The 25127-nt window shown below is 39.7% G+C and overlaps 1 protein-coding gene across 4 annotated transcripts in view; it reads right to left on the reverse strand.

Annotated features, from left to right (window-relative positions):
* MRTFA (myocardin related transcription factor A) overlaps positions 1 to 25127 on the reverse strand; it is a 205537-nt gene that overhangs the window by 159707 nt on the left and 20703 nt on the right. For all 4 annotated transcript variants that reach the window (XM_055085328.1, XM_055085326.1, XM_055085327.1 and 1 more), the window contains exon 2: positions 12279 to 12341. The gene's annotated coding sequence lies outside the window, so the exon portion shown is untranslated. The remainder of the gene's footprint in view (positions 1 to 12278; positions 12342 to 25127) is intronic.

A 25127-nucleotide genomic window follows, 5' to 3' on the forward strand; every position in this document is an offset into this window, starting at 1 on the left:
TCACAGTCCAAAAAAATTTGTGAAACTTTCCATAGGAAGTTGAGAGTACTTACCTTCCCTAAAATTTTTGTCAAAGTTCTACATTAGGTTCAAATGAAACAAGCTACAAGTTCAAATACATACCTAATATAATCTCATTGATCTGCCAAAAAAAATACATCATTTGGTCTTTTTAAAAAGAAAGAAAGAACAGCACAGGCAATATTCAAGCATCACTGGAATGCCAAGCACAAATTATGTTATTTCTACTAACCATGGAGATATACAGATTACTAAAGGAATATAATGCCAATTTTCTTTAACCACTAAACCATTCTAACCATTCCACTACTCCTAATTTTAGGGATGAAACACCACCAATGCACATTCATAATGGCACTGCTTTCAGAATTTTCAGGAAAAAATCTTACTCTCCCAAATAAGAAAATATGCCTACTTCTCCTCGAAGAATTCAGAGGTTATATACTACAGCTCTGAAAGATTCTTTCATAAAATTTCCTGCCTTAAGCAATAACCTTTTATTAAATAACTGAGATAAAATAAAACATTATCTACCAATTCGTCAAGTCTTTACGTTCAATTAGCTGAGTCTCTCAACAGCAACACTATTGCCATTTTGGGCGGGTATTTCTTTGTTTTGGACTGTTATCTTGATCCCTGCCCACCAAATGCGAGTGGCATATGTCCTCCCTCCCCTAACAGTCACTGTAACAACCAAAAACGCCTCCATACTTTTCCAAATACCCTCTGGAGATATGGTACCTCTCCGACTGAGAACCACTGAAAAATGTAGATGATTCTCCTTAGTTCAACTGATTGCCACATAATAAACTCAGGGCAGAAATGTCAGGCAGCTATCAGTTCCTGGAATTTAACCGTTTCCAAGGAAGCATTAAGATCAAGCAGTCTGAAGTAGAAAGAATATTTACCACCTTTTCCCTAGCACTAGGCAGTTCCTGGCTGCTATTTTCAAAGAGGGATACAGCAAATGCAGACATTTAAGGGGGAAAAAAAAAAGGTTAACATATGGATTCTAAGTTAAAAGTGAATCTACATTTCCCCCAAGTTTCATGAAGAAAGGATGGGACAGAGAGATTTACAGAAAAAATGTCTAAGATTATTTCCTTGAAAGAAGTCTCCAGGTACATTTACATGTTTATATATACATGTGTAGTGCACAGACTTAAGGGAAAAGTCAGTGAGTAATATGTAACAAGTCTTATCAGATTGAGAAGAATATATAACACTTACTAAACACATGTGACCAGAAACAATGCCAAATGCTTATTTAACACCTGCAGCAAGCTTTTAAGAGGAGAAACTGAGGGACTTCCCTGGTGGCGCAGTGGTTAAGAACCCACCTGCCAATGCAGGGGACACAGGTCGGAGCCCTGGTCTGGGAAGATCCCACATGCCGTGGAGCAACTAAGCCCGTGCGCCACAACTACTGAGCCTGAGCTCTAGAACCCGCGTGCCACAACTGCTGAGCCCGCGTGCCACACTACTGAAGCCCACGCACCTAGAGCCCATGCTCCACGACAAGAGAAGCCACTGCAGTGAGAAGCCCATGCACTGCAACGAAGAGTAGCCCCCGCTCACTGCAACTAGAGAAAGCCTCCACGCAGCAACGAAGACCCAACGCAGCCAAAAATAAAATAACATAAAATAAATGTTTGTTAAAAAAAAAAAAAGAGAGATCATCTAGTGACTAAGTGGCTGAGCCAAGAGTCACACCCAGATCAACTCCAGAGCCCTCACCAAGAGTTATATTGTTTCAAGGCACAAACAAGAACACAGGAGGAGGGGACTTTAAGAGCAGGAAAGAACTTATCTGAAAACTATGAAAAATGTTAATACACTAAAGTTAACTATGAAAAGGTTATCAGCAAAAATTCCTGTGACCCAAGAAAAATTCGATTTTCATCCCAAGGCTCTTAAGCAATCATATTTAAACTCTGCACTTAAAAGTTCACATTACAAAGAAGCTCAAATTAAATGAACTCTGAACTCCATTTTGTATGTGCTGCCTTGCACATAATACTCAATTTTTAAACTGTTAGCCTGTTTAATTGTTCCTTAAGAGGCATTTCTATTTTAACAACCACATGGTACTTCATTACTTCAAGAGATATCAAAAGGGGCTTCCCTGGAGGCGCAGTGGTTAAGAATCCGCCTGCCAAGGCAGGGGACACGGGTTCGAGCCCTGGTCTGGGAAGATCCCACATGCTGCGGAGCGACTAAGCCCGTGCGCCACAACTACTGAGCCTGTGCGCCTAGACCCCGTGCTCCGCAACAAGAGAAGCCACCACAATGAGAACACCACGCACCGCAACGAAGAGCAGTCCCTGCTCACAGCAACTAGAGAAAGCCTGCGTGCAGCAACAAAGACCCAACGCAGCCAAAAATAAATAAATAAATTTAATAAAAAGAAAAAGATATCAAAAGGATATAACTATTATTACCCTAACTGATTATATTTTACAAAGGGGAAAAGGCAACTTTACAATGGATAAATCTGGCACATAGAAACGTAACCAAAAGTGAGATTTAACATCACTGAAAATGAAACTAACATCAAGAGCCTCCTGATGTGAAGCACTAAGAAAGACAAAACATCCTGCGCACAATATTTACCCTGAAGTTATTCAAGAGGAAACAGATAAATTCAAACTGAGGGATATTCTGCAAAATAACCTGTTTCCCAAAATGTCAATGTCATGAAAGACACCTCTCCCTGCCTAAACAAGGGCTAAGGAACTATTTCAGGGTAAAAGACATGACACTGAAATGCAACGTATTTCCTGACTGAATTCCGGATTTCAAAGTTTTTAAAGTAAGCTATAAAGGACATTATTAGAACAACTAAGGAAATATGTACAATGTGGACTACATGTTAGATAGTGATAATATGTCAATACCGTCATTCCTGAGTGTGACAACTGTACCGTGGTTATATGAGAGAAATGTCCTTATTCTTTAGAAATGAATGCTGAAAAATTTAGGAGTAAAGTAACCCTTAAATGCTTCAACAATATATAAATGTGTGCATGTGTGTAGAGAGAGAGAAAACACAAAACTGTGGCAAAACATTCACAATTGGTGAATATGTACTATTCTTGACGATCACTGTACTACTCTTACCAAAATAAAAGGTTGAGGTGGAAAATAATTCAAGACACAAAGCTCAGGAATCTTAATGTAAACATTACCTAAAGAATTAAGACAGAATAACAGAACCATTCTCTATGGAAGAAGAAAGGAAAGAGAAACGAATCAAGAAGCAGAAGTCAGGGAGTAAGACAGGAATCCAGGCCACTGCGACTCAAACCCCTATCTTCCTTTCTCTACAACCCCAAGCACAAACATGGTATTGGCAGGAACCTCAACACAACCATTTCTAAAGTAAAGGCCCAGCGTGCAGAAACAGTGAGTGTTCACTCACCCACCAATATTTATTAAATATATGTGTGTGTCAGACTCCATGGCAGCAACACACAATAAAAATAAGAGCAGATTCTGGAATCGGAGCGCGCAGGTTTGAATCCCAGCTCTACCAAATCCCAGCTCCACTACTTGCTATTTGTGTAACTTTTAGCAAATTACTCAATCTCTTAGTGCTTTGATATCCTCATTTTTAAAGGGAAGATAATAACAGTACTTACTTCAAAGGGCCGTTTTGAAGATTAAGTGACAAAACATATGTAAAATGCTAGAGTACTGCCTGGCATATATTAAACAACCCAGTAGATACTAGTCACTTTTTTTTGTTTTTATTAGGCACTGGAGACACAAAGTCAAAGAAGATATGGTTCCTTCCCTCAGAGATTTGCGGTCTACCTGGGGAAACAAACAGAAGAATCAATGTCCAAGGGCATGTAAATCACTGAAGTTGGAACACACCCTCACACCATACACAAAAATAAACTCAAAATGGCTTAAAAACTTAAATATAAGACATGACATCATAAAACCCCTAGAAGAGAACAGAGGCAAAACATTCTCTGATATAAACCTTACTAATGTTTTCTTAGGTCAGTCTCCCAAGGCAATAGAAATAAAAGCAGAAATAAACAAATGGGACCTAATCAAACTTACAAGCTTTTGCACAGCAAAGTAAACCATAAATAAAATGAAAAGACGACCTACGGACTGGGAGAAAATATTTGCAAATGATGCTACCAACCAGGGCTTAATTTCCAAAATATAGAAACAGCTCATACAACTCAATAACAAAAAAACAAACAACCCAATCAAAAAAAGGGCAGAAGATCTAAAGAGACATTTCTTCAAAGAAATGTCTTATACAGAGGGCAAATGTCTTATACAAATGTCTTATACAGATGGCAAACAGGCATATGAAAAGATGCTCAACGTCGTTAACTATTAGAGACGTGCAAATCAAAACTACAATGAGGTATCACCTCACACCGGCCAAAATGACCATCATTAAAAAGTCTACAAATGACAAATGGTAGAGAGGGTGCAGAGAAAAGGGAACCCTCCTACACTCTTGGTGGGAATGTAAACTGGTGCAGCCACTATGGAAAACAGTATGAAGATTCCTTAAAAAACTAAAAATAGAGTTACCCATTGATCCAGCAATCCCACTCCTGGGCATATATCCAGAGAAAACTCTAATTCGAAAAGATACATGCACCTCAACGTTCACAGCAGCACTATTTACAATAGCCGAGACATGGAAGCAACCTAAATGTCCATCGAAAGATGAATGGATAAATAAGATGTGGCATATATACACAATGGAATACAACTCGTCCATAAAAAATAATGAAATAATGCCATTTGCAGCAACATGGATGAAACTAGAGGTTATCATACTAACTAAAGTAAGTCAGAAAGAGAAAGACAAATACCATATGTGGTATTCACTTATATGTGGAATCTAAAATATGACACGAATGAACTTATTTACGAAACAGAAACAGACTCACAGACACAGAAAACAAACTTGTGGCTACCAAAGGGGAAAGGAGGTGGGGGAGGGATAAATTAAAGAGTTTAGGATTAGCAGATACAAACTACTATACATAAAATAGATAAACAAGGTCCTACTATATAGCACAATGAACTATATTCAGTATCCTGTAATAAACCGAAATGGAAAAGAAAAAAAAATTTCTGTGAAGAATAAATCCACGGGACTTCCCCGGTGGTGCAGTGGTTAAGATTCCACTTGCCAATGCAGGGGACACGGGTTTGAGCCCTGGTCCGGGAAGATCCCACGTACCACAGAGCAACTAAGCCTGCGAGCCACAACTACTGTGCCCTCGTGCCACAACTACTGAAGCCTGCACGCCTACAGCCCATGCTCCACAACAAGAGAAACCACCGCAATGAGAAGCCCGTGCACTGCAACGAAGAGTAGCCCCCACTCGCCGCAACTAGAGAAAGGGCGCATACAGCAACGAAGACCCAACACAACCAAAAATAAATAAATAAAATTAATTAATTTTAAAAAGTAAAATATTTTTAAAAAGCATAAATCCAATGCTATATTTGCATAATTTAAAAAAAGATTCAATGTCCAGAGAACAGTGTGATAAGCATTATGTAAAAGTATGCACTTACAGTAAACGTACTATAAGAGCAGAGAGAAAGGGTGTTTAATAAAACAAAAGATAATAAAAAGTTTACCACAGATGGGACCAGAGCTGACTTCTGAAGAATAAGTAGTTATTTCCCATGGAAAGAGAGTGATTAACCATTCTAGAAGCTTTAATATCTTAATGGGAAAAAGCCTGACATCAGTTGAGGTTAGGCTAACAAGAATGAAAAGTATGGCAAGAAAAAACAGGAAGGCAGGACCCAGATCATAAATGGCCTGTGTGTTTAGCTGAGTTTGAACTTTATCCTGAAAGCAATGCACAGCCACATAAGACACAGACGTAGAGAAGTGATGTGCTTAAATCTCCATGTCAGAAAGATCACTTGGATAGTAAAGTGGAGGGCAAATTAAAGAGGTGGCAAGTCGAGAGGCAGGGAGACTGGTTAGAATTCTACTGCAGTAATACAGAGGGATAAAAAAATATAGGCTTCAACCTGTAAGTATACAGCCAAGAAATATGAAAACATGCATTCACACAAAAACTTGTGCACAAATGGCCATAGCAGCATTAGTCATAATAGCCGAAGAGTACAAACAACCCAAATGTCCATCAACTAATACACTTATTTTTTAAATGTGGTATATCCATACAATGGAATATTATTCATTCATAAAAAAGAATGAAGTACTGATATATGCTACAATACAGATGACCCCTGAAAACATTATGCTAAGTGAAAGAAGCCAGTAACAAAATAGCACACATTTTATGACTGCATTTATATGAACTGTCCAGAATAGGCAATCTATCGAATTACAGAGTAGGTTAGGGGTTATATTACAGCTCGGGGAGAAGGGAGAGGCTGAGAGGAGGGAGGGAATAGGGAATGACTGCTAATACCTATGGGGTTTCTTCGAGGGATGATGAAAATGTTCTAAAACTGTGGTGATGGTTGTACAACTCTATGAATATACTAAAACTACAAAATTGTATATTTTATTTGGACGACTTGTATGGTATCTGAATTCTATCCCAGTAAAGCTGTTTTTAAAAAAAAAAAAATAGGCCTAAACTGAGGTGGTAACAGGAGGGGTCTAAGTTATTTTCCAGTTCTCTAACACAAGTAATATGAATGAAGAAATGATTTATGTTGCACTCACCAGATACAGGAGATAAACAGGTGCAGGAGGTGGTAGAGGTGGGGAGAGGTAGATAAGTTTGGACATGTTAAGTTTAAGGCACCTATGGAACGAACACCCATGTGGAGATGCCCAGGAGGCAGCTGGATCAATAGGTCTAGCACTCGTTAGAGGTCTGGGGTGAAGGAATTACTTAGAAATCAACAGCAAATAAGCAGTGACTGAAAACCAGAGGTTTTGATGCAGAGATCCTCAAAGAATGTAGAGAGTGATGAGAGCTAAAGTCTACAACCAAGACTAGAGAGACCTAGGGGCTATCAACAACGGAGAGCTAAGCAGGGAACAAGAAGCTTACCAAAGATGCTGAGAAGCAGCAGCCAAAGAGGAAGGTGGAAAGAATACGATCTTCTGCGGACAGTCTTGAGAAAATAAAATCCTTAACAGTGCCAAATGCCTCAGAGGAGTCCTGCCCCTAGCAATGCCTGGCACACCGAAGGTGCTCAATAAATACCTGATGAACCAGTTAATGTAAAGAAAGAAGTATTCACTGATTTGGCATATGGAAAAAATAGTGACTGGTGACTTCAGTGAGACCACAGGGTACCTAAATGCAAATTCATAAAGGGTGCCTTCTTTGGGTGGGCACACAGATTGATAAGCAGGGCTCAGGCTGGACTTCAGCTTCCCCCCCCCCACCACATACACACACCCTCAGGCTGGCACCCATGCGCAGTGAACAACTCAGTGGATTAAGAAGTAGAAAGAGATGTGGAAGTGACAACAGCAAGTAGAGATTCTACTCCTTCACAACCTGAGAAGGGAAACACAGAAGCCTGTGTTACCAGGAAATTTGTTCAATTTAAAAACCTACCAGTAAACTACACCATAAACTCTCATCCCCTAAATTTGAATTTGGGAAGAAGGTTTATCCAACCTTTAAAGCACATGTTTTATTTATAACCTATTTAGTCATTTTAACTAAAATGTTAAAGCTTCCATTACCAAAAAGAAATTAAAACATAACATAGACATACACATGAACAATAAAACAAAAACTAAATTCTACTGAAAACAAAGGACAAAGGCAGTAGCTACAGAACTCCCATAGGCAAAAATAAAGTCATTAAAAGACCAAGTGTGGGAGCTTTAAAATATACCCACAAATTCTTTTTTTTTTTTTTGTGGTATGCAGGCCTCCCTCTGTTGTGGCCTCTCCCGTTGCGGAGCACAGGCTCCGGACGCACAGGCTCATTGGCCATGGCTCACGGGCCCAGCCGCTCCGCGGCACGTGGGATCTTCCCAGACCGGGGCACGAACCCGGTTCCCCTGCATCGGCAGGCGGACGCGCAACCACTGCGCCACCAGGGAAGCCCCCCACAAATTCTTTAATACTCCTCCATGCAAAAGGTGGAAACTACTACCCCCCTCCCTTGAGTGTGGGCTGTTCTTGGTGACTCTCTTCTAATGAACAGAATGTAACAGACGTGACAATACGTGACTTCTGACATGAAATCATAAAAGGTACTGTGGCTTCCTCCTTACTCTCTCAGCTTAGTCACTCTAGAGGGAAGCCAGCTGCCATGCTGTGACAAAACTCAAGCAGTCCTCTGGAGAAGTCTATCTGTTAAGGAACTGAGGCCTCCTGCCAACAGCCATGTGAGTGAGCAACCTTGGAAGTGGATCCACTGGCCCCAGTCAAGCCTTCAGATGACCACAGCCCCAGCAGACATTATAAGTGCAACCTCATGAGCCAGAATCACTCACTTAAAATGCTCCCAGATTCCTGAGCCACAGAAACTGGGTACAATAACATTTATTGTTGTTTCAAGCTGCTGAAACTGAGTTTTAGGATAATTTATTATGTTGAAATACAGCCATCCCAAGGAATTGGTTCCAGAACCTGCCACAGATACCAAAATCTGCGATGTTCAAGTCCCATAGTCAGCCCTCTTCACCTGTGGTCCCACGCCCGAGGATTCAACCAACCACAGATGGTGCAGTAGTAGACGTATTTTTTTATTTATATATTTATTTTACTTATTTTTTTTTGGGCTGCGTTGGGTCTTCATTGCTGCGCGCAGGCTTTCTCTAGTTGCGGAGAGCGGGGGCTGCTCTTCGTTGCGGTATGCAGGCTTCTCGTTGCGGTGGCTTCTCTTGTTGCAGAGCATGGGCTCTAGGTGCGCGGGCTTCAGTAGTTGTGGCACACAGGCTCAGTAGTTGTGGCGCACAGGCTTAGCTGCTCCGTGGCATGTGGTATCTTCCCGGACCAGGGATCGAACCTGTGTCCCCTGCATTGGCAGGTAGGGGACCGAACCTGTGTCCCCTGCATTGGCAGGTAGATTCTTAACCACTGCGCCACCAGGGAAGTCCCAGTATACGTATTTATTGAAAAAAATCTGCGTATAAGTGAAGCCATGCAGTTCAAACCCATGTTGTTCAAGGGTCAACTGCAGATAACCAATACGCTGATAAAATTTTTAAAAGCTCACGAGTACCAGAATATTCATTTACCTTATTTTATCTACTAAGCATCTGAACACTCCTGTACCAAGCAGAATTCTCCAAATTGACAAATATCTAATCTATATATACAAAGAGAAATAACCAGATACATGATTTCCTTTAAAAATAAATAAATAACAAGTGAAGTGCACAAGAAACCAAGAATAACGCAAGAGCTTTTACTGAGAGACCTAAGGCTTTTGGGGGGTGGGGGGAGGGGAATAACTCTGAATAAAAGTTAAAGCCCTTCTTTTTAAAAAAGATTACACTTTTTTAAAAGAGGTGAGAGAATGGACTTAAAATGACAAAAGGATGATATTCTTGATGTGCAATAAGAAACTAATATAAAAATAAAAGGGGGACTAACACACCATTGTAAAGCAATTATACTCCAATAAAGATGCTAAAAAAAATTTTTTTAATAAAAAAAATAATAAAAGGGGGAAGAAGACATGGATAGAATGCTGGGAAACTTTATAGGAAGGAGATTAAATCTGATGCACAACAACAAAATTTGTGGATGACTTTAGAGGGCGTTAAAAAATGGCGTTTACAAGAGATCTTTTTGGGGTGCTGGAAAAGTAACACTGCCATGTGATAATGATTACACAACTCTACAAATCTGATAAAAATCACTGAGTCAGACAGCTCAAAAAGGCAAATTTTACAGTATATGAATTATGCCTCAGTAAAGCTGTTTTCTTTTTTTAAGTGGTATTTGTTCGCTAAAGCAAGGAGGGAAAATTATATTATTAGAGTTTTTCTGACTAAAGAAAGGAAGTAGCCAAGAGGAAAAGTACAGTAATTCATTCGACAGACAAGAAAATAAAAAGGAAATGTTTCATAGATTAAGAAATATTAATGTTTTCATTTCAGCCCAATAAAGGACAATATTGTGTCTCTGGGTAACTCTCTATAAACCTGGCTAGGACCACAAAATCTTACTATCTTAAGAGTAGAAAGACAATGGATTTGGAACCCTTAAACGTGGAATAAGGAGAAGGAACACTTTGACTTAATTTCCTATCCCCTAGAAAAGAGTAACAATTTATTCTGATCTCACATTCTTGCATGTGCCTGAGATACAGAGATGGTACCTCCTATGAGAAGAATTTAAAGAAATTTAAAAGCAGAAAATCAAATATATAATTGTTTTTAAAAATGTATGTTAATTTCTTTACAAGCCTGATGGCAACAGTCAATTCCCTCAGTCAGTCAAAATATCCACATGGGGAATTTTTTGGTATTTTTGAAGATTAATTTGCATTGGTTCAGGGACCCAAAACAGCAGTATTGTATTTTATTTACCCCATTTGTAACTACAAACAAAGATCAAGCAAAAATGCACCTATAAACAACCACAATTCACATTTGCTTTGAGCTATGAAAATATTAACCTACTCTGACCTCCCCTGCACCAACTTCAGCGAACCCTGGATCAAGAGTCTCAGCTTCCAAAACAGCACAGGTGTCTCTAATTTCAGACCTGCTAGTCTCCTCTCTGACTTTGGCTAAATCAGTAGCAAGCCCAGAAAATAAAAACAAAAAAACTCAAAAGTCATGTAGGTATTTTCTTTCTTCCTCATAAAAGAATGCTCTAGCAGATACAAATGAAATAGCATGTATTAATATATAATTCTATCTCCTCTAAGTGGCTATAATAAAAGTCAAAATAGTTCAAGATAGTGATATTCACGATATTATCCATCTAGACTTGAAAAATTGTAATATCAATGAACTTTAAAGTTTATGGTACCATACCAAACCTTTACTAGGCATTCAATAAATGTTAGTTCCTTTCTTTCCTTTCCATTAATTCTTAGAGTATTTCCATAAAACAGTTCCTGCTCATTGTACCCCCATATATAGCAGGAAAATAGAAAAAAGATAATTTCCTCACTGAACACCTAGATCAGACTCTGAAAATTCAGGGCACCAGATGATGATGAAGGCACTGATTTGCAAAAGTTAAACTTTACTCTCTCTACCTCCCTTCCTAGGCAGCAGTGTCAGTTCCAAGGACCATGTTCCTTCTGCTATAGGAAGTGGCTCAACTGTTTTTCCCCGTAGCAGTATATTAGCAGTTCCTGTTCTTTGTGACTGGAAGCCACAAAGACTGGAAGCCAGTCTCAAGAAGCTATTCTATTCTAAGTGCAGGTGCAGCAAGAGTCCAAAGATTGTCATCAACCCAGAGAACCCCATGCTCAAGTTCACAGGACTCTTGGTTGGAGGATGTTGGGGAGTACTGCCATTGGTTTTTTTGGCTACCAATTTCACTCTCCAAATGATCCAAGTTTCCTGCACCAATGAGCAATGGGGTCTCCACATACCTAAGATTACGGGAAACTAAAACTACATGAAACAGCACTAGTCCCTACTTGGACAGGAAATGTTCTGCCAAAAATAGGTTTGCAGAGCTGTGTGAAGCTGCCATCTATAGCTCTTTTTTGTGGGCATCTGATACAAGAGAGATATATAAGCCAAAGTCATATCTGGTGTACTTTTGTTCAGACTCTGGAGCTTAAGATAGGAACACAAGCATGCTGTGTCAAAACAAACTCTAGTGGTTACAGATGGACAGATTCTGTCATCAGTAACAAAATTTATAGTTGTCAGTGATGGTCTGGTTACTGTCAAGATAAGCCCTTTGATTGCATCTAGTCTACCATTCACATAAGCTACTGAATTTTAGTGACCAGAAAATTAGCTAGCCTGTCACCTCCCACTACCCCAAGCTGGTTTACATAATGGCTCCAATACAAGAACTTCTGCCCTCTAAGGAGTGGGTCATGGTGTGTGTGTGCATGTGTGTGAATTCATGGTTCTGTTCTATGACCCACCAAAATTTTAAATCGGTTGTGCTGTTTCTTGGCATTCAATACCCTCAGACAAGACACTAGATGTAGTCCACAACACTAGGTAAACCATGGTGACAGACCATCCTAGGGCCATGCTGAGTGTTTCCCTAAACAATAATCAAATCTGATCAATTCTAGCTCAGCAGAACTGAAAATACTAACAAACACCTTAGAAAAGGAGGCAGGAAAGAATAAATAAACCTGGGACCTACCTTTTTTTACAATTCCCACAGACAGATGAAATTCAATTCCATGCCAACCATACCCTTCGATCACTAAAACACAAACAGAAAAATAAAAGTTCATGCAATATAAGCAGTTCTTCCAGTTCCTACAGCGTATTTGGTTTCAATGGTAAGAAGCTGTTTCTTATCTGCTTTCTATCCTCTCCACACCCACAACAGTAGCTGAGTGTCACTGGCAAAAAGGCCCAGATATGTGGAGTTAAATAACAGGTAACACTGATTGAATACTTACTACATGCTAGGCACTGTTCTAAGTGCTTAAATGTACTAATTTAATCCTCACAACAACCCTATGAGATACTCTTATTAACTCATTTTACATCCAAATGACAACTGGCCTATACCTATGAAAATGGCTCTTACTTGTGTTAAGAAATGCCTCTTAGATAAATGTAGGCAATCTCAACCACTGCGGCTGGGCTGTCTCAATGGTTGATATCTATATATGCTCCATATTTATCCACTCATTATACATTTCTTAAGTCCCCATGGTGGGCTGAGCACTATAGTAGATGCTAAACATGATTTATTCTCTGCCCTTTAGGAGTTGAGAAACTAGTTGGGGAGATCAGACTAAATCCAAGAAATGGTTCAAGAAATGGAATGCCCTATTATGAGGTACACTCTCTTTGTGCAATCATTCAGTAAAAAAATGAATAACCTTTGGGAAAAGGAAAGGAAAGCTTTACAGAAGAGGTGCCTTAAAGCTGGACCTTTAAAAAAAATAAATTGGCAAAGAGAGGAGAAAGGTTCTTCAGGAAAGGAAACGAGAACAAAAACATGGTGGCAGGGACAGACAGACTCTATCTGAGGTCCTTCATAATCTGATCCCATCCAGTCTGACTAGCCTTTGCTTTGGCCGCTGACCTCCCTCCCCATCCCCGTTAGCCACACCAGACTTCTTCCTTCTAGGATACACAATCTTTGATAGATCCTTTGTTTCTCCTACTGCCTTGAATGTTTTCCCCACCTTTTCCCTGGTGGGTAACATTAACTAGTCCTAGTATACAGTAGGCACTCAATAAGATATAGCCATTATTGTAACTAATATTGTTTAAGATTCAATTGAAACATTTTTCCATAACCTCTTCCAATTCTCCAGAGTTAATCTACTGGCCTCTCTGCCACACCTACATGGCATTTGTCCATTTTTCCATTACAATGATAAAACATTCTACTGTCCCCAGGTTTCCTTTTTTTCCCTCTTACTTGTCTGAACAGGTAACACCTTTTCTACAACTCTATATATCCCAAGACCTAGCACAGTGTCTGGCATGTAATAGGTGCCCATTATATGCACTTGTCGACTGAAGGCCCGACTGACTCAAATTTACAAAATGAATAACGATAGGATTCTTCTAAAAAGTGAGCTCAGGGCTTCCCTGGTGGCGCAGTGGTTGAGAGTCCGCCTGCCGATGCAGGGGACATGGGTTCGTGCCCCGGTCCGGGAGGATCCCACATGCCGCGGAGCAGCTGGGCCCGTGAGCCATGGCCGCTGAGCCTGCGCGTCCGGAGCCTGTGCTCCGCAACGGGAGAGGCCACAGCAGTGAGAGGCCCGCATACCGCAAAAAAAAAAAAAAGTGAGCTCATTTAGTACTCTTAAACAACTCAGTTTGTCAAAAATCTAATGCACTTTTACATCTTCATGAATATGTCTGCTACATAATTATACCAACAATTCATGCACAAAAAAGTCAAAGTGGATTCACCAAACACTACCAGCTGACTAGTTTTTGCTTGATGACAAAATGATGTCCTCATCCATGTAAATGGACACAGGAGAAATTAACTGAATTGACTATTTAGATATTATGGCTGGTGACCTTTCTCAGTAAACGGATGCCACAACTTTGTAGGCAGTATGTATGTTTAAATAGGTATTTATACTGGCTTCAGTCACAGGCGGTAGAGGTTACAAATTTAGAAGTCCAATCATAAATCCAAGGTTTATTTATAGAAACATTCCATACGGTAAGAGTTTAAAAAGTAAAACAGCAGCCATTTTCTTTGCGGAAAACAAAAGGTAGCAGAGCACCGAAGGACCAGACCTTCTCTTGACTCTGCTCTTGGCACTGCTTAAAGCAGAGGAAGAAATGTGCAGGGCAAGCAGGAGTCTCGCTGAAAATCAGTCACCCACAGCAACCGGCCTTTTGAATGTCTATGCTATTCAAGGCTTGAGTATTAATTTTATACATGTCCGTGTTCATTGAAAGCACAATTTGTGGCTTGGAACTTAAAAAAGTGTTCTAATGTGCTAGTTTGTCCAATATTAATCGAGTCTGCCAGGTTTGAACATGCCAAGCTTAAAATACTCTCTAGATCGTTATGCAATGGTAAGAGCTCAATCCTTTATTCTCAGGAAAAGGAACTTAGGGAGAATGACTAAAGCAACAGTATTTCAATGAAAGCCATAATAGAAAAAGTCAACTAAATAGTGATGAGATACTATTTTTAAATATCTGAATAGAAATAAGATACAAGCTAATGACAGATTTCTTACAATTATTAATCTCACCTAAAATGAGATCCTAGAGTTTTAGTTCCAAGGTGTCAGAGAATATATTTTGAAACTGATTTCTACATGAGATCATCTCATAAAAAGGTTGTTTTAGTCATCCACTGACTAAGCCCCTTCAGAATCGAAGTCTAACTTACTTTATATTGAAATAAATTATATTTTTATATGAACAGTATTATAAGCAAAGTTTTTTTAATCTTTTACTTTATCAGCTTTAGAAAAATGCTAATAAAACCTGGAATGACTAAATTTTCACAAATAAACCTCAGACGCTCACACATCCAGTCCCTTCAATTTCAGTTGGGGAACCAGAGCAGAAGGCGTTCAATGACTTGATAACAGGAAGACTGGGACCAGAATCTCATTACCAGTCCAATTTATTTATTCTACTACATACTACTAAACACATTGTTTTAAGACAGAAAATGTTTTGGAAATTACAACAGAAGAAAAGTTTAAATACCTACATTCATTCCCTGAGAAGAATTTTAAAATTAGATGTGTGCCCTGAAGATTTGGAAATGCTGACCCTTAAAAACTTAGGCAGTGGGCTTCCCTGGTGGCGCCGTGGCTGGGAGCCCGCCTGCCGATGCAGGGGACGCAGGTTCGTGCCCCGGTCCGGGAAGATCCCACGTGCCGCGGAGCGGCTGGGCCCGTGGGCCATGGCCACTGAGCCTGCGCGTCTGGAGCCTGTGCTCCGCAGCGGGAGAGGCCACAACGGTGAGAGGCCCACATACCGCAAAAAAAAAAAAAAAAAAAAAAAAAGCGGCTGGGCCCGTGAGCCGTGGCCGCTGGGCCTGAGCGTCTGGAGCCTGTGCTCCCCAGCGGGAGAGGCCACAAAGGTGAGAGGGCCACATACCGCAAAAAAAAAAAAAAAAAAAAAAAAAACTTAGGCAGTAGAAGACTATAGCAGTTATTTTCAATGCTTTTGGCTCAATAACCTGTAGAATCTTTGCTAGAAGTTTAGCTTTAAAAGGTTTTTCTTACATCCCTAAGGGTATGGGAATAATTTTTACAATCTAAGATGACATTATCCTTACCTTCTAAAATATAAACTTCACACACACACAAAAAGAGCAATTTCGGGACTTCCCTGGAGGCACAGTGGTTAAGACTCCGAGCTCCCAATGCAGGGGGCCCAGGTCCAATCCCTGGTCAGGGAACTAGATCCCACATGTATGCTGCAACTAAGAGTCTGCATGCCACAACTAAGGAGCCTGCCTGCCGCAACTAAGGAGCCCATGTGCCACAACTAAGGAGCCCTCCTGCTGCAACTAAGGAGCCCACCTGCCACAACTAAGACCCGATGCAAACAAATAAATAAATAAATGATAAAAATCACAAGAGAAATTAGAAAATATTTAAAAAGCAATTTCATAGAATTCAGGGTCTTCTTTCAAACAAATATTTCTTCTGAACGAATTCTACTGTCTCATTTTAATTTGCAGGGAAGAGATGCAAAAAATAAAAGGAAAGTAACAAAAAATAAAATGGAAGGGAAAAAAAGGAAAAGGAGGAAAGAGGAAAGAAAAATCAATATAAAGGTTTGACTCTGATATCAAAAAAGGAGGAGAAAAACAATTCCCAATTAAATAAATGAACTGTGGTTTTTAAGCAATCAGCCTCTACAAGGTATGGTTACATACCTCCTCAAACTGAACACCTAAAAAAAATATCTTAACCTCATTTTGCCTGATTCCTCTATTTGCTCTTTCTTCTACTTCCAAAGATAGAGTATTAAGTGGAGTGGGCCTCCTGGAACAAGTAAGGGAGTCAGAAATGTCAGTCCATGCAGCCCCCTCGAAGTGCCGGTACTGGCTGGAGTTACTAGAGTCTCAAAAGGGGAGTCGAGAAAGACCACTGCGTTCCCAGAGTGCGTCTATAACCTCCTCTAGAAGAGACTAGAAACCTGCTGCCTTTCACATGCACCAAAAGCCCTTCCTTTCCTACTATCAATTTAACTTGGATACAAAAATTACAGTTAATATAACAATTAATTAAGGTGACAAGTGGAAAAAGGAAGCAATACCATAGGTACTATATACACATATATATTATAGAGGGAGGGAGGGAGGGAGGGAGGGAATAAGTAAGACCCGGCTGGTCAACCCAGCTGCAGCATTCCGCATTCAACCTAACATATGCTTGGTAAGGCACTAGAACACACACAATACTTTACAAATAAAAAACTAAAATCGCAAACCCTCCACTCATAAGAAGAGTTTCCAAGTCTATCAAAGCTCTCAGTTTCACCTTCCCCTGCCGTCACCCCATAACAAGCAATGGAAGCATCTCCTATTTCACTGTGTATTAAGACTCAGATGTAGCTCCGGATGGGCAGATATAGTTACCACTTTTTGAAACTGCAAAGCAAAATCCAGCTGTTTGAACATCTGTTCTCTTATGTGACTCTCCTAATACTGTAAGGTGGTGGTATTGGTGGAGAGTAAACCGCAGCAAAGCCCCTATTACGAGTGGATTCACAAAGGAGTCGGTCTATCAGTGTTCTAATTATGTTTCGACCTCAAAGCTAACTCAGACACCGCCGCAGCAAGTCTTAAATAAACATGTACATTCCTATTTTCTTCAACAGAATAAAATCAATAATTCTTTTATTATTCCTTGCTTTTCTCCCATAATAAATTATTTTTATTTTTCAAAATAGGTAATACGTAACTATGGTTTAAAAAAAACCTAACAGTACAATGAGCATATAGTGAAAAATAGGTCTGTTTCCCACCCAGTTCCCTAGTACTTCTTTCCAGAAAGGATTTCAAGTTTCTTGTAAGTTAACGTTTTCTTAATGACTGAATCGCTCTCCTGTGCTTACAAATGTGGCTGCAGCTGAATGACTTGGCTGGTTATCACACTACCGGAGAGAGCACATCTTCACCATCACTGAAATGGCGCGTCTGAGCGGGAGGGACCAGCCTTCAGTGTGGCATGGCACGTTTGTGCCCTCCCCGTACACACTCCCACTCACGCGCGTGCACGTGAGGAGAGAGTTCTTCTGTGTATAGGTGTGGTAAAATATACATAAGGTTTACCATTCTAACCATTTCTAACCGTAAAATTCAGTGGCATTAAATATATTCACAATGTTGTGGAACCATCACGACGATCCACCTCCAAAACTTTTTCATCATCCCAAACGGGAACTCCGTACTCATTAGACAGTAACTCCCCATTTCCCCTCCCTCTAGACCCCAGGAACACTATTCTACATTGTCTTTATGAATTTACCTATTCAATTTACCTATTCAAGGTACTTCACATGAGTGGAATCATACAATTTTTGTCCTTTTGTGCCTGGCTCCTTTCACTTAGCATAATGTCTTCAAGGTTCCCATGTTGTAGATTGTTTCAGAATTTCCTTCTTTTTTAAGGCAGAATAAATATCCTATCGTATGTACATAACCCATTTTGTTTATCCATTCATCAGTGGAGGGACATTTGGGTTGTTTCCATCTTTTAACTATTATGAACAATGCTCCCGTGAATGTTGTTATACAAGTATCTGTTTAGGTCCCTTCTTTCAATTATTTTGGACATTTGCTTAGAAGTAGAATTGCTGTACCTATGGCAGTTCTGTGTTTAACTTTTTTTAACAAATAAATTTATTTATTTATTTTTGGCTGCACTGGGTCTTCATGGCTGCACGCGGGCTTTCTCTAATTGCGGCGAGCGGGGGCTACTCTTCTTTGCGGTGCGCAGGTTTCTCACTGCGACGGCTTCTCTTGTTGCAGAGCATGGGCTCCAGGCGCACGGGCTTCAGTAGTTGTTGCATGCAGGCTCTAGAGCGCAAGCTCAGTAGCTGCGGCATACAGGCTTAGTTGCTGTGTGGCATGTGGGATATTCCTGGACCAGGGATCGAACCCATGTCCCCTGCACTGGCAGGTGGATTCCTAACCACTGCGCCACCAAGGAGGGCCCCCTGTGTCTAACTTTTTGAGGAACCACAAAACTGTTTTCCACAGTGGCTGCACCATTTTACACCAGTGATACACAGGGTTCCAGTTTCTCCTCCTTGCAGTTTTTCGGTAATAGCCATCCTAATGGATGTGAAGGGGTGGTATCTCATTGTGATTTTCATTTGCATTCCAAGGAGAGGATTCTTACGTCTACGGCTTCAAAACATTTTGCATTTGAAGGTGTTCCTGTGGCACTGGTCCATCTCCACCCCACAACAAGCGTCCTACCACCTGGCTCTTCACCGTGGTTCTCACGAGTCTACCACTCATTCAGTGCACTAGTCACTTCAAATCTTGCACGCTATGACTACCACCACACTCCATTCTGCCTTCTCTGCACATCTTAATATCCTTTCATCTATGCTTTTTGGCTTTCTTCTCAAAAAATGTTGATCTATTTATAACCAGACACTGCCAGTTTAATCAACACACTCCTTCAATTCCTGGAAGAACTGACTACTCACAGCACTTCTGGTACCTCAAGTCTTCTCAGGAATTGTCAACAATGCTCAAAAGTTCTTTCTTGACTATCTAAGGCACTTGCTTTTCTTTTTCTTGGTTTTGCGTTCAGAACTCTTTTGGATGCTTGAAAATGACTGAAAGTTGATCTCTGGATAACCAAAGTTTTACCCTAGGCATTTTCATGCTTATTTCTACCTGCATTTAAGCAGAGCTTGCAGATAAATAAAATAAATACATTAAACTTCTCAGTGCTCAAGAAGAACACAACAAAAATGACAAAATTTAAAATACTTTTGTTAGTATCCCACAATAAATTGCTATTTGTCAACAGTGCCTACAACATGGTAGGCACTTGATAAATATTTGTTGAATGAATGGTTTAAGGAGATATAATATGGCAGCAGAGAATGTAGGCTTTGGAGTCAGATCTGGATTTGTATGTCAGCTCCTACCTTTATTAGCCATATGATCTAGGGATAAGTTGCTTAGCTTCTCTGAGGCTCAGAGACACTAAAAAATAATAGATGGATAATACCACCTATCTTTCAGAATGACCATGAAGAGTTGCTATTGGTGGTGTATTCAAACATATAAACTGCTTTGTTGGTATCGGCTCTAGGTACTGCAAAGCATGGATTTAAGTAAAAGAAACAGTTCAATAGCTCACAATTCGTTTATTTATTAGTGATTATTCATTTATTTAGTGATGGCCTACTACGTGCCAGGCACTGTAGTTGCAAAAGACCCATCAGTTATCTAGAAAGACATAGATCCTTGCTCTTGTGGAGCTTATATTCTAATAGCGAGAGACAGATAATAAAATAATAAATATAATAAGTAAAATACAAAGATCTTAAAATGTAATGAATGCTTTAGGGAAGAAAAAGAAAAAGTAGATCAGAAAAAAAGGGACTAAGAAGTGTTGGGGGAAGAGGACTTGCAATTTTTAAATAAGATGATCAGAGTAGAGGCTCACTGAGAAAGCGACACAAGCAAAGATTCGACAGTCTTGAGAGATTCAGCCATGCAGATATCTAGAGGACGAGCATTCCAGAAAGAGGTAACAGCCAATGCAAAGGCCCTAAGACAGAAGCAGGACTGTCATGTTCAAGGAACGGCAAGAAAGACAGTGTGTCTGCAGCAGAGGGAGCAAGGGGGATATAGTTAAGTAAGGTCAGAGAGGTTACTAGAAGACCAGATAATATAAGGCCTTACAGGATTCTCTACTCGGAGTGGAACGGCGGGGGCCAATGCAGGGAAGCCACTGCTTTTTTTTTTTTTTTTTTTCAGTGGCTTAAAAGAAACAAAAATTTGTTATCTTACAGTTCTGAAGGGCAGAAGTCTGGCACAGGTCTCAATGGGCTAAAATCAAGGTGTTGGTAGGGATGAATTGTTTTCTGGAACTCTTGGGGAGAATCTGTTTCCTTGCCTTTTCCAGTTTCTAGAGGCTGCCTACATTCCTTGGCTTGGAGCCACTGCTTTTGAACAGAGGAGTGACATGATCTGACTTAGGTATAAAATGAATGGTTCAGGCTGCTGTGTTGAAAACAAAGGAAAGGGTAGAAGCTGGGAGGTCAGTTAGGAGGCACTACAATAATCCGGGCAAGAGAGGACAGTGGCTTGGACCACAGCGGTAGCAGCAGAGAAGGTGAGAGGTGGCTGATTTTGGATATATTTTGAGCGTGGGCCCAGTTAAGTTTTCATGGCAGACTGGATGTGGGGTATGAGAGAAAAATGAGAGTCCAAAGTTTTGATCAGAGCAACTAAAGGAGTAGGACTGTCGTCAAATAAAACAGGGAAAGCTGCGGGTGGAAAAAATTAAGTTTAGAGAAGAAAATGAATAGTTCACTTTTAGTTTTGTGTATGTTGTTTGAGATAGTTGGCCTTCCAACATTTCCAAGTAAACAGGGTTAGATTGATGAAATAATGGTTTTTAAAAGCATTTCCATTTTACTGTCTTGTAATAGATGATAAACTATAGGTTAGTTTGGCCTAGATGCTACCATTTCATAACAAATTAATTTTAGCAGTTACAATATACACGAAAAAAAATACTCATAGTTTGATGCTGTTTAATTCTCAATGACTGACTGTATCCTTTAAAGCCTGAAAATCAGGACTAAATTCATTCCACCCTACAGTTATAAGTAGGGGGTCAAATCACAGTGAGGAGGAATAAGAAAATAACAATAATAAAATAATAAAATACAATAAGCTCCTGGCATCTGAATTCTTCAGCCAACACTGAGTTCTTCATCCCGATGGCAGCTGGAGGATTTCAGTGATCCTAACACTACCATCTTCAGTCTCACATACTCCTCTTGTTCTAAACACAAATTTTTCTCTCCTTCTATTCCCTGGAAGGTCCCAAAAGAAGAGAATGGTCCAGAGCCTGAGAACAAATGCATCTAGAGAGAACAATAAAGAGAGGAGCCTACACAGAACTAGTACCACACCCACATTCTGAGTCAAGGCTATGGGAGAAATCGCAAAATCACATCATCTCAGGGCTGGAAAGGGATCATCATGTGTCAACAAATATTTTCCAAGTGACCATGTGCTAGATGCTAAGGATACACAGATGATTATGACAAAATCCCTATTCAAGGTATTGTATGCTAAGTACTTTACTAGAGGAATTAAGGGTTATGGGAGAACAAAGGCAAGAATAAAAGAGCAGATTTTCAAAATAAATTGCCTGGAATTAACTTACGACCGCCATATCCACCACCTCCTACCAATCTAACATACAGAAGACTCACCTAGTGCTTCAGGCTAAGGAGAAAGCAAGGTTGTGGTCCTTGCAGGGCTGGGACTTGTAGCCTCTTAGAATCAGTCTTGTTCTCTTACGTGGTTGGTTAAAGAAAAGTAGTTAAAGGCAGTTATGATCATTTACATCCCCCCTTCATCTCTTTTCCACCAAAAAAACTTGGAATCACGGGAAAACACTGTTCTAGTCCAACCATTCACTCAATGCCAACCTCCAAATTTTTAAAAGGTAGTACTTAATCCTTTAAAATATTTGCTGAAAGAAAACAGTGCCTTCTCTTCCTGTCCCAAAGGAAATTTTATTTCACCTAGGCTATTTACAGAGATCTAAGTTACAACTTTAACTTCTAGAATAAATCTAACCATAACCACTTCCAAGCCACGTGTCTTTTCTGCTGGCCCAAGTTCTAACCCCTCCACGACGGAGTCTTTCTAGTTCTGAGTCTTCCAGCACTCTTACTTTTCATTGTACCACCAATTGTGACTCTCAAGAATCCAGCCACAAAGTACTATGGGAAATTACTCTATTAATCCACAAACCATATTTCATCTTCATTTTCCAGACGAAATCTCAAAGGCTTGTAATGCACAGTGTCAAAAGTATCATCTATCTTTACACATGTCTAAAGGAAAAAACTTATCTCTGACTTAACGAGTTTTCACTTATTGGTAATCTCTCTATATCCAATAGAAACATACTTTACCACGATAACATATTCCAGCAAACTGCGGCTATCTCAGCAATTACAATTGAGTATATGCTTTCAATAGTGAGTCAGGCCTTGGGAGTGGTTTAGCACATGGAATTTCACCAGCTGGCATCTACAATTAGATTCAAGGAGGCAAATGGAATTTTTCTATCAGGTTTTTCCAAAAGTTAACTAGTTCTTAAACTGATTATACCCTTCTGAAGTATTTACAGATGAAATGATATAATGTCTGGGATTTGTTTTTAAATACTGAGGCGGAAGAGGGGAGCAAGGTTAAACAAGATTGGTCATGTGTTGATAATTGTTGAAACTGGGTGATAGGTCCATGGTGGTGGTTGATTTTATTAGTCTCTTTACTTTTACATGTGTTTGAAATGGTCCATTATAAAGACTTAATTTTTTTTTTAACTTATGTCATGATCTGGTGAACCTGAAAAACAAAGTGATTCTTGGAACCAATGAGCTCCATAATCTACCAGAATAAAAACTGTTCATTTCTTAATATGTATCTCAAATTTAACAATTATTTCTCACTGAACAAATACTTATCGAGCACATCTAGCAGGTTCCAGGCACCAACCTGAGTTCTGAGGATACAATGATAAACTAAATTCTCTCTCCCTCAAAGAATACAGTAGTAATCTGTTTTATGAAAGAGGCAAGCACACAGTGTCACAGACCAAACAAGAGGGAGATCTAATCCAACTCTAGCCAATCGGGAAAAGGTACCCAGGCACCATCTAAATTAATTCTGAAAGATTCAACCCAGAGAAACAAATCATTTCTTTTTTTCCCATGCTGACCTTTATCATCTTACAGACTGTCAGATCAAAAGGAAAATGTCTGTTCCTTTATGAACTAAAGTATCCATTTCCCTATATAGCAGAAATTATCAAACTGTCATTCATTCAACAAATATATATTAAAAACCTACCACGTGCCAGCATGTACTAGACAAAAAAAGATAAAACATGGTCCCTGCCCTCATGTGGTTTATAATCTCAGAGCACAGAAAGACAAAAACAAGTAAGTAAGCAAGCCATCAAGTAGAAAACTAATTACAAACTTCTCCAAGTTACAAAGAAATCAAAGAAGGAACTTTATGAGCAAAAAGAATCTACTTTGTAAACATGGTGATAAGGAAAGCTGAACAACTATCATCATACCAAGGGATGATAATGTAACTGACTGAAGGGGGAAGGGACTAGGTGGTGAGGTCAGCATAGATAAAGCATGTGTGCAATGTAGGTCACGGGAAGAAATCTGGATTTTATTCTAAGTGTCATGGGAAATGGTTGGAGGTGAGGGTTTTAAGCAGAGAAGTGACATGATTCAGTTTATGTTTTTAAGATCATTCCTGCTACTCTGGAGAGACTGGATTGAAAGAGAATAATAATTTTTACCAAGAGGAATTTTAGATAAGTAAAACCAAAATTGATTCTGGCCAGTAAAAATCATGTCTGCATTCCATTACCAATCTAAAATCTTTTAAATTACCCTACTTAGTCCAGGCTTCACCTACAGTTTTTTTTGTTTTGTTTTGTTTTTAATGCTTACTACCAATGGGTGATGACCTCTGAGGAGCTCTCTGGGAAGCTGAAACAAGCCTAGATGCCTGGGGGTAAGCATTTTTCTCATTCTCCAATTGCCAAAGTCAGATTAATTTTCATTTACTCATCTTCTAACCCACAATCAGCTTCTTGACTGAAAGGCAAGGAGTAGGGACCTTCCTCAAGTTTTTCAGGTAACAATAAACTTTACTGAACACCTGATAAGGAATGTGATCGCACAACCTTTCTTATTGCCAACTATGCCCCAGGTGGGAATTCTACTATGAAAGCAATTCTAATTTTCCTGTCCAAACTGGCTAGATCTCAGAAAGATGCCTAAAGCAAACCCATTTAATTCTGTTTTTAAAAAAGCTTTCTCATTCCAAAGTCTAAACAAGAATAAACTTCCTTTCTTAAAAAAAAATTTATCTATTTATTTATTTGGCTGCGCTGGGTCTTAGTTGCGGCACGCGGGATCTTCAGTTGCAGCATGCGGGCTCTTAGTTGCATCATGCGGGATCTAGTTCCCTGACCAGGGATAGAACCCAGGCCCCCTGCACTGGGAGCATGGAGTCTTAACGGCTGGACCACTAGGAAAGTCCCAAGAATACATTTCTAATAGCATTTGTAGTTAATAAAGAAAGAAAAACAAATTCCACTGTCAATCCCTGGGGCATGTGACTAAGCAATCTTGATAAAGGCACTAACAAACCAAGTTACGTTCAAAGAGATTTTACTCAGTTATTTGAAAAACAGAATGGAAACAGGACCGATAGACAGTACCAACATCTGTGGGGCTACACCTACATTGCATCACTTAATCTTGTTATTATTTC

Source organism: Physeter macrocephalus, chromosome 6 (assembly GCF_002837175.3).
Source record: "Physeter macrocephalus isolate SW-GA chromosome 6, ASM283717v5, whole genome shotgun sequence".
Taxonomy (NCBI): Eukaryota; Metazoa; Chordata; class Mammalia; order Artiodactyla; family Physeteridae; genus Physeter; species Physeter macrocephalus.